Raw genomic sequence first — 13,951 nt, 5'->3', positions numbered from 1 at the left:
CGCTAGCAAGCAAAACCTACGAAGGCTGGCATGGCACGCGACGGGGTAGGTGTCCAGCACCAGGTCCGGCCGTCTTTGTCTCTCCAGTGGCGATGTTTACACACAGCACCATGTACTCATTTGAGGCAGAGTCCACCTAGGGGAGACCCGTGACCGGTTCAGATAATCGTCACCGGTGTTGGTGGCCGTGAGCGGAAATCGAACCCGGGTGGCCGGGTTCGTAGCGCAGCGTGGCGCTAACCGCTGCGCCACCGCTCCTCCCCACACGCGCGCGGCCGCCAGCTTCCGAGATTATAAAAAGGTAAAAGGCAAAGATGCAGCCCTGCGATTGCTTGCTCAAGGCACTGCTGTCAGAGCCCCTCGAAAGGGCGTTTTGGCCTACTCTTCCACGCTTGGAAGGGCTGGGAGTACCCACACTTTACCCCACCACACGCGGCCTGCCGATCAACGCTGCTGTCCCCTATTTATCAGGATCTTTATTTATGCTGGAGGAATCCGATGAGCTATTAAGCACTTTATCACAGATAGCAAGTAGGCAGGGCGCCGCGGGTGCGCGGAGATGTTAATTATCTCACCTGGTGTACAGGAGGCCGTGGTTTCAATCCCGACCCTGACGCCTGCTGTATATCTGGAGTTTGCGTGTCTCTCTCCCCGTGGTCACGTGGATTTTATCCTCCGGGCCCTCCGGTTTCCACCCCCCCTCCCCCCCCTCACATTTAGAAACCTGCGTTTAGAGTATTCGGCCGCTGTCAAATTTTCACGCGATGACAAGCCACTTCGTCGAGCTGCACAGTAAGCCCAGTGGGGTCTTACCTGGTCCAAATAACTAAAAATAGTTATCATTTTACAAAAGACAACTCAGCGGGCTCACCTCGTGGCCACCCCCCCCCCCCCCCCCCGGCTTTTGTTGCTGCACCTCTCGCTTTTTCATGATTCCTTTGAGTGGTCCCTCTGATGGCTGCTATAGTAACGGGGGGCGGGTGGAGGGTGGGCTCCGTCACCCAACTTCCAGTCCTTTGGCTCTCATCTGCTGGACGTTATTTGTGCTGCTCCCGGCGTCGGCGTCGTAAAGGTTGTCAGCGTCTCAATCGCCGCTTGTGCTGATGCGTCCGTTTTTATCGGGAGGGGTGGGGAGTGGCAGGCATGAATTAAAAATGAGGCTTTACAGATATAAATATAAAAGCCCCCCCGCCCGCCACCCCCGCCCCCCCCCCCCCCCCCCCCCGGCGAGTCAAAGTTGAGTTACCGCGCTCTCTCCAAGTCGGCGTTTCCGCGTGTCAATGTTTTTATGTCCGTTTCGAAACAAAATAAATAAATAAAGTATCAATGTTTTATACGTCGTAAGTTTGTAAAATGTGCGGCTGCCCACGTATGCCAGCTTCCCCCCCCCCCCCCGGCCTTCTCCGTCTCTGCGAAGCGAGCGAATTTGTTTTTGTGAACGTGGTCGAGTTGAACCGGAATGACCTTTTTGGATGACAGGCTCCGACGCGTCGTGCTATTTACGCTCCACCTGCCGGGAGATTCTTCGGCTCCCGAAGCTTCGGCACTTCCCGAACGAAGAAGCCTCCCCCGGCACGTGCAGCGACAACGTCGGGCATCGTGCCCAACGGCACGACCCGAGGGCGCGCGTGCGGTGGCGTTTTGAAGTATGAAAGATATTGTGCGGTTGATCCTGCCTTCAGGGATTAAAAACGTTTGCATGGGAATGCGTGAAGTTATCCAACTTTCGAGACTGCAACAAAGCCCTTGGTCCTATTTAATGTGGTGTGGTGTGATGCGTGAAATATATATATTTTTTTAAGGATGATAAGAAGGACTCACTCGTATATGCAATACTCATCTACTAATATGCTGAATGTGAAGGTTAGTGTTGTTAATCACTGCAGGATGAAGACCCCCGTGTTGGTCATAAGGGCGGTTTGGCCATACTTCACGGCGAAACGTCGGACATCGTACGGAACAACGCGCCGTGTAAACTAAAAAAAACACACCACAGAGCTTGGCACGGTCCCATTTTTTCCACATGCAGCCCCCAACAGTGCCGTACTTAATACGAGCCCGCCTGCCTCCATGCAGCCTCGGAGGCTAAAGCACGGGGACTCTTTGTCTAATGCATCGCTGGTGCTTGTGCAGCTGCGTGCACGCGGGTGTCTGTGCGCCCGTGCACACGTGTGCGTGCACGACTGCGCGCGTCGCGCAGTCGTGCACGCACACGTGTGCACGACTGCGCGCACAGACATCCGCGTGCACGACTGCGCGCGTCGTTCCGCCACCGCAGCAGCGGTGCTGCTTTGACGCCCATTGGTCTCATCGGGCGGCGGGCGATGATTGATGTGAAGGATGCGCGTGCACGCGCGTGCGCGCGCTTATTCAACAGCCGGCCCTCGGGGGGGGGCGGGGGGGCGGTGTGTGGGTGGGGGGTGGAACACTGACATTGACCGGTGACGCTGCCCTACGCGGGCGCTTGATGCACGGCGCCTGCGCCTTGGATCCGCTCAACCTCCGTGCGGTTTTTTTTGGTCGCGCGATCTCCAACCCCGCGGCCGGCTTCCTCCCGCCGCGCGCCCTCCGAATGCATTCCCAGCTCCTGATAATTCACAGCCTCCGCATCAGGCCGGAAGGCGGTGGGGGCGGCGGCGGCGGCGATGATGATGAGAAACACGTTAAGGCGCCATTCCGCTTGCACAGTTTTTTTCTAAACGTTGATCTCTCGCCGCAGCCTCAACCAGCCCCCCCCCCCCCCGCAGCAAACACGTTAGATGGAATGTTCCCAGCGAGGCTTACCGAGCGTTTGCAATTGCCAGCGGTTGATAACAGAGCGTGCCATTGTGCGTTTGCAGGGGTAATATGTTGCTCTCTGCTTAACACAATCGTGGCAATGTAGCAGCGTAAGCCAAAGGGGCTTTGTTTTGTAAATACCAATAACGATAAGAAAAAGCCAATTATTTACTCGGAGAAGCCTCACTGGAACCGCGGTACTTTTTTTCAGAAGGGTCCTTCATTGGGATGTTTGGGCGAGTTTCACGACTGAGGATTTGGCGTCGTGATTGGAGGACCAACGGAGTACCCGGAGAGAACCTAGCACGGATACACAGAGGAGTAATACTCGGCACAACCATTTCCTGGCCACACCATGCAACCCAGCTCCTACAACACCTGGCAAGCCTTGTTAATCTTGCTGAACCATCCAAGTACAATCCAGACGCAACCCCGCTGAGCTTCTGAAATCTGATGATCGACCGCATTTAGGGTCACTTTGGTCACGGGCTTCATGTGGCTTAGCAGGGGTGACGTGAACCCCGTTATATAGAATATATTTCAACAACTCATTTCTTCCACGTGATTCGATGTACGTATCTTAGGCTCAAGAATACGTGTCTCAATGAATTGATGTATTATTACGCCCACAATGCATTTCTTCCCCAAATTACTTAATTTCGACGTGAAGGCCACGTGAGGTTTCTTGACCTTGAAGGCTTTCGGTTTGGCGTTTTAATGGGCTTTCCCAAAGCGTTTGTCGCCATTGGACAAGCAATGGCGGGGGTTCATGTGGCCGGATGTTGCTGCGCTTTAACCCCTAACCACACCACTGTGGTCACATTACCCAGTGACGGAGACTCGTCGAGAAGGAGTGCCACGCAATGACAATTGTTTTTTTGATTATTTTAAAAGACCTTTGTTAAACCACTTCTGTATGGAGGCCTCGCCAATGCCATCTGAGTCACGAGGGTTCTTTGACCATACTTTACCCCCCCCCCCCCCACCGCTGATCAGTGTGGCTTGGTCAAAAGACGGGGCCCCGAAGCGGCTCCATAATTTTAACTCCCACCGCCGATGTTAGCCGTGGCTGGGAATCAAACACGGTCGGTCAGGTTCACGGCGAAGTGCACTAACCGATGCACCATGACTAACACCCTCAAAATCGTATTGTTATGAATACTGGTTGTATAACATGGCCATCCACCTGCGAAGGAGAATGTACCCAGACCTCCTCTTCAATGCTTGTTTGAACTGAACCTGTTTACTTTAGACCTCATTCCTGGCTCATTGAACTCCGTTCTCACGAATGTCATAATAAAGAGAGTCGGGAAGTGAGGTCACGCATCCAGAGACCTTAACTTTGACCCCTTGGACACCCACTTCTCCCCGTTCTCAAACAAGCCAGTGAAATGTTTACTACGTAAGCGCCCGCCACTTGCACGATGAGCTGTGACACGTTGCACGCCTCCATGTAACGCTGAGTCACGGCTGCGAACTCAGGGCTGGACTTTTCCGTGGTTTGAAAACGGGGCTACTACTTTGGCCTCTGAGGCTTCAAATAAAAAAACAAGGACACATCGTGGACAGAAGAACATACCACAACACCACGAGAGGGGAGAACTGCATGCGGACGCAATATCGTGAGTGGTGTACGATTAAGCAAATCGCAAAAAACCACGGAAACTCTTAAAGTCATGGGAACACTTTCATATTTGGCAGGACCACCTTTTAAGCCACGGACAAAAAGAAAGAAAAACACCTCAGTCTCCATCCATAGACCAACGAGTAAGTAGCAGGGCGACGCTCATCTCCATCAACAGCAGCACTGAACCAATCGTGGGAATTCCACATTGCCATGGCAAGTAACGTTCCGTCCGTAGGATGGACACTTTTTAAATTTCCACGAAGTTTTTTTGTTTTGTCTTTAATTCAGCCGAGTTGACTCGCAACCAGGACCTGAGCCTTCCCACCACCGTTTTTCGATTGTCAGCCAAGCGTCCCTGACCACGGCACTGCCCCCTTATGCGTGGCAACCGGGAGCGAAACAAAATGATGGCAATCGCATGGCTTGTGCTGCGGGTAGCGCTCAAGTCGCGCTGCGCGGGGCTGGGAGGCTTCAACGAAGCAGTGGCGGCGGCGGCGGCCTCCGGCATCCGCATTCGGCTTCGATGCCAAATGCGGCCACGGAAACATCTGGCGCCGACGCGTGAGAAAAATCCAGCGCCCCGGAAAAAAATAATGGAACTTTGCGGGGGCGCTTTAACTTCTCCACCCCCCCCCCCACCACCACCACCACCACCCCCCCCCCCCCAAAAAAAAAGAAAAGTCGCACCCTGCCCCCCTGTTGACGCAGCACTCGACTTGAACAAAATAAATAAACAACCAAACAAAACAACGGCGCGTTCCAACAATAATAATCCCTCCGCCAATCTGGTCACGCGGCGCCGGGGGTGAGCTTCACGTGACGGGCTCGACGGCCGCGCCGGGGTGGCCGCCGGTGGCATCGCAGGCGGCGAGCGCAGCGGCGGCGGCTCTTGGCCGCAGGGCCGCAACGCCACGCTGCTCCTCCTCCTCCCCTCTCTCTCTGTCTCTGTCTCTCCGCGCGAATCGTCGTGCGGTCGTTCGCTCCGGAAATAGCGTCGCCCAGCGGGGTGGGGTGGGGGGTGGGAGACGTTAGAAAAACGACTTGGATAAAAATACATAAATTGCGGTCTGTGGTGAAATTTACGCCCGTTGCGTACACTGCGTCCAGCCATGGATCCGTGTTTATTCAACGAGTAACGGCCGTGCCTCTGGAGGATGGCGTTTGGGAGGGCCGGGCGAGCGCTTTGAGAAAAATATAAGCAGAGAACTCCGTCCATTCCGTGTCTCCGCATCTATTGTCTTTCCAGACCGATGCTGTCCAGTGGCATGAGTTTAACCGAGAAACCGGCGGAGCAATTTTTGGGATCGGGGGTTTCTCCGCAAACAGCGGACGGTGAGTTTAAAAACCGAAACGGTGTTCGGTGAGGGCGAACGGTGTGGGTGGTGGGAATTAATTTGGCTGGGGATAATTAACAAAAGAAATCCTCAAGTGACAAAGAAAGCACTGTTCACAACAACAACCGACTGATGACGATGGCGTTCTCTTACGGCTTAAGAAGGATTTGCGGCGCCAAAGTTGGCGAGATAAACACAAGTCACGGCGGTTCGGTGAATTAGGTCGTATGATCAGATTCGAGCTCCTCTTGCCTGCGACCCTATTGCCCACAAAAAAATCTTATTACCCACGGGAGCTGAAGGTCTCCACAATAAAAACCTCATGAATTCCCTGCCCTTTTCTTCCTATTATACGCACATTTTTCGCGAATGGGTGAAGTCACGCGACAAATTCATCCCGCTGCTGCGTTCTCCGGATTAAAAGATTCTCCAGAAAGAGAGAGGCACCTCAAACTTGTGCTGAGTGTCTCCCCCCCCTACACCCGTACCCTCCCCTACCCACACACTAACACACCTACCGGATTATAGGACGTACCCCCAACATTTGCTTTCAAACGCTGAGGGTGAAGTGAGCATTATAGCCCGGAGGAAACGGTATCCGTGATCATCCTCGATATTTTGTGCGTGTGTATGGATAGGTGGAGTGAGCTTGCGGATAACATGTTCGTCCCTCGCACATTATCACCGCGGATAAGGGGAGTTTTACTCTACAGTGATTACAGGCTGGCGCGGAATATACTGTAGGGAGTGTCATCTTCCAGGGATAGGCAGAAAGTGGCTTTTGTCATTTCCTCCACAAGCCAGAGGAGAAATTGGTACCAGCTTAGGTAGTGTTACCGATGTATTCATGCGGCCATCGCGTGATGGTTTATAACCATCACGGAAACTGTGGTTATCATCGCAGCAGCGGCTTTTGGCTGCTGGCCGTCGAACAAGGACGGCGGCCGCCGCATCGCACGGCGCTTTCAGACGCGCTTCTGCGGCCGTCTGGAACGCTCTCCCTTCCGACATTAGGAAGCCACTGGAGCCGTGCACTTTTAAATCGGCAGATGTTAAAACGAATTTCTTTATAACTGCTTGTTGTGCTTAGTTTGTTGTCCTTTCCCCCGCACCTCCGATACGTATGGTGCGAATGAAGTTCAACATACATACATAAGAGTGAACCACTTGATAAACCCACTAATTCCAAATAGTTAGCGCATAATTCACTACTTTTTCTTTCGTACGGCTGACGTAGATGTCATTTCACATTCGGGTGGTTAAGGCAGATAACCGTGTCAGAAGCAGCGGAGTGTATTGCTGTGATGTCTCCTTCGGATTTCTGGATCGAGCATTGTGCCATGATATGCTGTTTGGGCTGTCCTGGAGAGATTTTAATTTTCCATTATTCACCGGTATTGGTCAGACGAAGACCTAGGAACCACTCAGGTTATGATGGCGCCAGCTCCGGGTATAAGCGACCAGCAAAACGCGTGGGACTATCGTGGGACGTTTCAGTGGCCAGAACAGGACATCTGTTCAGCGCCCAACAACGTTTGTACAGAAGGGAGAGAGAAAAAGAAAACCCATCCAACGTCATCGCCGGGTAGAGCCGCGCGTGCCTCTGGCTGTGAGTCGAGCCACAGAGTGGAATTGCTTGCAACACGCAAACAAGCCAACGTTGTGTGCGGCACGGTTGGCTAGGTGCGGTGCGATAGAAGTTCAACATCCCGACGTACGAACGTGCATACGGCACTGCACTGCATTTTGCCCACGGTGAAATGTGCTCACTCGAGTGAAGCCAGGCAGAATGTTGGAAGCGGTGGCAAGTGTGAGTAGTTGTATCTATAGGGAGATTTAAGGGGTGATTGCAAAGTCTGTGGCCTGACAGAGGAGTTGGACGACGAGCCCTGTTAAGGGCAGCAATGTTCCCTCGAGAAGCGTAATGCGCTCGCTCCATCATCTCGGGTTACATTCGCAGGCATTTCTTTGTCCATCCACTGCTGGACGAGGGCCTCACCACGCCACGCAGGTCATGGGCAGGTGAATACGGGTTGATGAAGGTGTGGAACATATATGTGGGAGCATATAAGTAGAGTACAACCATGGGATTAACTGCATTGCCTTTGGCCGCCCACTACGCAGCTTCATCATCATCATCATCATCTGTGCACCAGGTAACCAACTCAGAGCAATCATTTGTGTGGCTCCTCAGACCTCCTGTTGAGACTATTTATATTGCTTCATTGCCACTAGAAAATCAGTTTCTCTGCAAATAATGATCGAACTATGGAAACACACAGAAGGCACTGGAAGCCAGCTCTGGTGGGTCTTGGTTGTCTGGGTCGCCACGGTGGCGAGATGTTAACTACCTCGCCTGGTATGCAGGATGTCGTGGGTTCGTTTCGGACTCTGACACCTGCATATTTGGAGTTTGTATGTTCTCCCCATGGCGACGTGGATTTTTCTCCGGGTCCTGCGATTTTTTCCTTCCACATTTAGAAATGTACGTTCATAGTATTTTTCTGCTATAAATGTCCATATGATACGCCACGTCTTTGAGCTATCATTTGGGACCAGGTCTCTTCTGAGAAAGGGCTATGTAAACTGTTAACGTCAGAAATTTGAAGACTCCTCCAATATCCCGTAGATTGTCTATATTTTCTACTTTAACTCGTGGGCATTTGTGATTTCGAACATCTGAAATCTTTTCGCGGGGCGCCACTCAGATGATACGCTCGGCCCTCGAAATCACGAGCGCGTTGCAAAAACCCGGTGATGGAACGGCGCAGCATGGAATGGAAATCTGAATCTGGTTGTGGTACAACCGAAGCAGTGATTCCAGCAGCAGCAGTAGCAGCAGCAGAATCGGAGCCCGTTCCTCCTTCAAGCCGATGGAGACGAGACGGCTGTCCACTTCAGGAGACAAGAGGCTGTTTAATTGCTGTATTGGGAGCAATAGAAGCCTGTTGAGAATGGGTTTGGAAGGCTCTGTTGACCTTGCTCTAATCCCAATCCTTCTATAAAGTCTGGTTGTGGTACAACCGAAGCAGTGATTCCAGCAGCAGCAGTAGCAGCAGCAGAATCGGAGCCCGTTCCTCCTTCAAGCCGATGGAGACGAGACGGCTGTCCACTTCAGGAGACAAGAGGCTGTTTAATTGCTGTATTGGGAGCAATAGAAGCCTGTTGAGAATGGGTTTGGAAGGCTCTGTTTACCTTGCTCTAATCCCAATCCTTCTATAAAGTCCGGTGCACAGGAGTCACAACAGAGAATTAGGTGTGGAGTGACGACGGTGGTGATGACAGCCAAGATGATTAACAGCTGGGCCACATGCAGTTTAGTTTTTGGATCAATAGATGCTCGAATGTCCTCTCTTTCAGTAAAAAAAAGAAGTTTATCCTCATTGGTTTTTTTCGGTAAAGTCACGTATGTAGAAATACCATAAAATTATGTTAAAATAAATATAATTTTACGGTATTTCTACATACGTGACTTTACCGAAAAAAACAATGAGTAATTTATGCAGTCACGAAAGCTTTAATTCTTTATTAATAGTTTATCCGTGCACACAGCGAGCAATGGAGCAACGCACATTGCCATGGGTGGCCCTGAGCCAATGGTAGACATTCTACATCCCCGTGGTGGTGGCGACTCACCTATTCATGGTGGCAATTTTACTTTTACTGTTGGATAATTTTCCAAAGGTATTCACAAACTTCCTCCATCTGATATTTGTTGACTCGACGCCTACGATTTTTAATTGAAACACAGCACCGTTGATTGATACACGAGTTAAGGCTTCGGAAAACACATGGCAAATTCGAGCCACGCATTGCCCGGCATTATTTGAATGCCAGTTGAAACAATGGCGCAGGTTTATTATAATCTCCCACCTCTGTCCACCCAGCACTTCACGTGAGAACATCAGAGTTAGCCTCTCGGTAGTACGGACGTATATATGTCGAACTTCTCTCGCAAGCGTACATCGCCAACTGTGCTCATTATCGGAGGTGCGGGGGGGGGGTCGCGTGTGGTGAGATTACGTATGGGTGCTCCCACCTGTTCTAACACCTCTGCTGCGCGTGGAAGAGAAGGCTTAGAAATACCCTCGGGGGGGGGGGGGGGGGGTAGTCTCTGACGCTCCCTCTAGCAGTGGCATTGCAGGGTTTGTGCCTTGTACCTCGCAGCACCAGCATTTGGGAAGGGCTCTTACTTCTGAAACACCTGAGACAAGATGGTCAAACTTAAAACGTGACGCTGCAAGGTAATATAGGTTTTTTGGGTTAGATCGCGTGAATGTAAATGTGTCGTTAAACCCGCCACCACCCGACAAAGCCAGTTAGTAAGATTTGTCACGTAAACAGAACGTGCCAATTGGTTACTAGTACAGCACCCCGACAGCAAATCCGCACCATTTACAATCTGGGTACGACGTTTTGCCAGCACACTCGAAAGGTGTGCCCCTAGTCACCTGAAGTGACTCCAGATGAAGTTCTGTTATGTCATTTTCCTGCCCCATTCATCGACCTGGGCCCTGCACTGATGAACTAATTCTACGATTACAATTGCAGGGGGGGGGGGGGGGGGAAAGCAAACAACTATACATTAAATCCTGGTCAGCTCAGCCGATGGGATGATTGGCCGATATATCATCAACGATGGCCATCCCACGAAGGGGACTGGACCCCGTCATGGGAATGTGGAATGTATACCACCTGCTTAGGGCCATTAACAGTAATGAACCCTATCCCCATTGCTCGTTTGAGCCGGCAGACACATTGGCTTTAGCCACTGCGCACGCGCGCGTGTGAACGCACACGCGCGTGTGAACGCACACGCGCGTGTGAACGCACACGCGCGCGTGTGAACGCACACGCGCGTGTGAACGCACACGCGCGTGTGTGTGAACGCACACACACGCGCGTGTGAACGCACACGCGCGCGTGTGCGTTCACGCGCGCGCGTGCGTTCACAAGAGCTCACACGCACGCAAACGCGAGCGTTGTTGCTGACCTGGGCTTCACGTGTGAAGTGTGTTGTCTGTTTGTAGTGAAGTGTGTTGTCTGTTTGTAGTGAAGTGTGTTGTCTGTTTGTAGTGAAGTGTGTTGTCTGTTTGTAGTGAAGTGTGTTGTCTGTTTGTAGTGAAGTGTGTTGTCTGTTTGTAGTGAAGTGTGTTGTTTGTTTGTAGTGAAGTGTGTTGTCTGTTTGTAGTGAAGTGTGTTGTCTGTTTGTAGTGAAGTGTGTTGTCTGTAGTGAAGTGTGTTGTCTGTTTGTAGTGAAGTGTATTGTCTGTTTGTAGTGAAGTGTGTTGTCTGTTTGTAGTGAAGTGTGTTGTCTGTTTGTAGTGAAGTGTGTTGTCTGTTTGTAGTGAAGTGTGTTGTCTGTTTGTAGTGATGTGTGTTGTCTGTTTGTAGTGAAGTGTGTTGAATGTTTGTAGTGAAGTGTGTTGTCTGTTTGTAGTGAAGTGTGTTGTTTGTTTGTAGTGAAGTGTGTTGTCTGTTTGTAGTGAAGTGTGTTGTTTGTTTGTAGTGAAGTGTGTTGTCTGTTTGTAGTGACGTGTGTTGTCTGTTTGTAGTGAAGTGTGTTGTCTGTTTGTAGTGAAGTGTGTTGTCTGTTTGTAGTGAAGTGTGTTGTCTGTTTGTAGTGAAGTGTGTTGTCTGTAGTGAAGTGTGTTGTCTGTAGTGAAGTGTGTTGTCTGTTTGTAGTGAAGTGTGTTGTCTGTTTGTAGTGAAGTGTGTTGTCTGTTTGTAGTGACGTGTGTTGTCTGTTTGTAGTGAAGTGTGTTGTCTGTTTGTAGTGAAGTGTGTTGTCTGTTTGTAGTGAAGTGTGTTGTCTGTTTGTAGTGAAGTGTGTTGTCTGTAGTGAAGTGTGTTGTCTGTTTGTAGTGACGTGTGTTGTCTGTTTGTAGTGAAGTGTGTTGTCTGTTTGTAGTGAAGTGTGTTGTCTGTTTGTAGTGAAGTGTGTTGTCTGTAGTGAAGTGTGTTGTCTGTTTGTAGTGATGTGTGTTGTCTGTAGTGAAGTGTGTTGTCTGTTTGTAGTGAAGTGTATTGTCTGTTTGTAGTGAAGTGTGTTGTCTGTTTGTAGTGAAATGTATTGTCTGTTTGTAGTGAAGTGTGTTGTGTTGTTTGTAGTGAAGTGTGTTGTCTGTTTGTAGTGAAGTGTGTTGTCTGTTTGAAGTGAAGTTTGTTGTCTGTTTGTAGTGAAGTGTGTTGTCTGTTTGTAGTGAAGTGTGTTGTCTGTTTGTAGTGAAGTGTGTTGTCTGTTTGTAGTGTGTTGTTTGTTTGTAGTGAAGTGTGTTGTCTGTTTGTAGTGAAGTGTGTTGTCTGTAGTGAAGTGTGTTGTCTGTAGTGAAGTGTGTTGTCTGTTTGTAGTGAAGTGTGTTGTCTGTTTGTAGTGAAGTGTGTTGTCTGTTTGTAGTGAAGTGTGTTGTTTGTTTGTAGTGAAGTGTGTTATCTGTTTGTAGTGAAGTGTGTTGTCTGTTTGTAGTGAAGTGTGTTGTCTGTTTGTAGTGAAGTGTGTTGTCTGTTTGTATGAAGTGTCTTGTCTGTTTGTAGTGAAGTGTGTTGTCTATTTGTAGTGAAGTGTGTTGTCTGTAGTGAAGTGTGTTGTCTGTTTGTAGTGAAGTGTGTTGTCTGTAGTGAAGTGTGTTGTCTGTTTGTAGTGAAGTGTGTTGTCTGTTTGTAGTGAAGTGTGTTGTCTGTTTGTAGTGAAGTGTGTTGTCTGTTTGTAGTGAAGTGTGTTGTCTGTTTGTAGTGACCTGTGTTGTCTGTTTGAGGTGAAGTGTGTTGTCTGTTTGTAGTGAAGTGTGTTGTCTGTTTGTAGTGAAGTGTGTTGTCTCTTTGTAGTGAAGTGTGTTGTCTGTTTGTAGTGAAGTGTGTTGTCTGTTTGTAGTGAAGTGTGTTGTTTGTTTGTAGTGAAGTGTGTTGTCTGTTTGTAGTGAAGTGTGTTGTCTGTTTGTAGTGAAGTGTGTTGTCTGTTTGTAGTGAAGTGTGTTGTCTGTTTGTATGAAGTGTCTTGTCTGTTTGTAGTGAAGTGTGTTGTCTATTTGTAGTGAAGTGTGTTGTCTGTAGTGAAGTGTGTTGTCTGTTTGTAGTGAAGTGTGTTGTCTGTAGTGAAGTGTGTTGTCTGTTTGTAGTGAAGTGTGTTGTCTGTTTGTAGTGAAGTGTGTTGTCTGTTTGTAGTGAAGTGTGTTGTCTGTTTGTAGTGAAGTGTGTTGTCTGTTTGTAGTGACCCGTGTTGTCTGTTTGAGGTGAAGTGTGTTGTCTGTTTGTAGTGAAGTGTGTTGTCTGTTTGTAGTGAAGTGTGTTGTCTGTTTGTAGTGAAGTGTGTTGTCTGTTTGTAGTGAAGTGTGTTGTCTGTTTGTAGTGTGTTGTTTGTTTGTAGTGAAGTGTGTTGTCTGTTTGTAGTGAAGTGTGTTGTCTGTTTGTAGTGAAGTGTGTTGTCTGTAGTGAAGTGTGTTGTCTGTAGTGAAGTGTGTTGTCTGTTTGTAGTGAAGTGTGTTGTCTGTTTGTAGTGAAGTGTGTTGTCTGTTTGTAGTGACGTGTGTTGTCTGTTTGTAGTGAAGTGTGTTGTCTGTTTGTAGTGAAGTGTGTTGTCTGTTTGTAGTGAAGTGTGTTGTCTGTTTGTAGTGAAGTGTGTTGTCTGTAGTGAAGTGTGTTGTCTGTTTGTAGTGATGTGTGTTGTCTGTTTGTAGTGAAGTGTGTTGTCTGTTTGTAGTGAAGTGTGTTGTCTGTTTGTAGTGAAGTGTGTTGTCTGTAGTGAAGTGTGTTGTCTGTTTGTAGTGAAGTGTGTTGTCTGTAGTGAAGTGTGTTGTCTGTTTGTAGTGAAGTGTATTGTCTGTTTGTAGTGAAGTGTGTTGTCTGTTTGTAGTGAAGTGTATTGTCTGTTTGTAGTGAAGTGTGTTGTTTGTTTGTAGTGAAGTGTGTTGTCTGTTTGTAGTGAAGTGTGTTGTCTGTTTGAAGTGAAGTGTGTTGTCTGTTTGTAGTGAAGTGTGTTGTCTGTTTGTAGTGAAGTGTGTTGTTTGTTTGTAGTGAAGTGTGTTGTCTGTTTGTAGTGAAGTGTGTTGTCTGTTTGTAGTGAAGTGTGTTGTCTGTAGTGAAGTGTGTTGTCTGTTTGTAGTGAAGTGTATTGTCTGTTTGTAGTGAAGTGTGTTGTCTGTTTGTAGTGAAGTGTGTTGTCTGTTTGTAGTGAAGTGTGTTGTCTGTTTGTAGTGAAGTGTGTTGTCTGTTTGTA

The 13,951-nt window shown here is 49.1% G+C and overlaps 1 protein-coding gene across 8 annotated transcripts in view; it reads right to left on the bottom strand.

The window, feature by feature from the left end:
- LOC116941870 (lactadherin-like) overlaps positions 1–13,951 on the bottom strand; it is a 170,856-nt gene that overhangs the window by 25,448 nt on the left and 131,457 nt on the right. The window lies entirely within an intron of this gene.

This window comes from Petromyzon marinus, chromosome 13 (assembly GCF_048934315.1).
Source record: "Petromyzon marinus isolate PM22_M1 ecotype Great Lakes invasive population chromosome 13, UKy_Petmar_22M1.pri1.0, whole genome shotgun sequence".
Taxonomy (NCBI): domain Eukaryota; kingdom Metazoa; phylum Chordata; class Hyperoartia; order Petromyzontiformes; family Petromyzontidae; genus Petromyzon; species Petromyzon marinus.
This window is presented reverse-complemented; position numbering and strand designations above follow the sequence as displayed.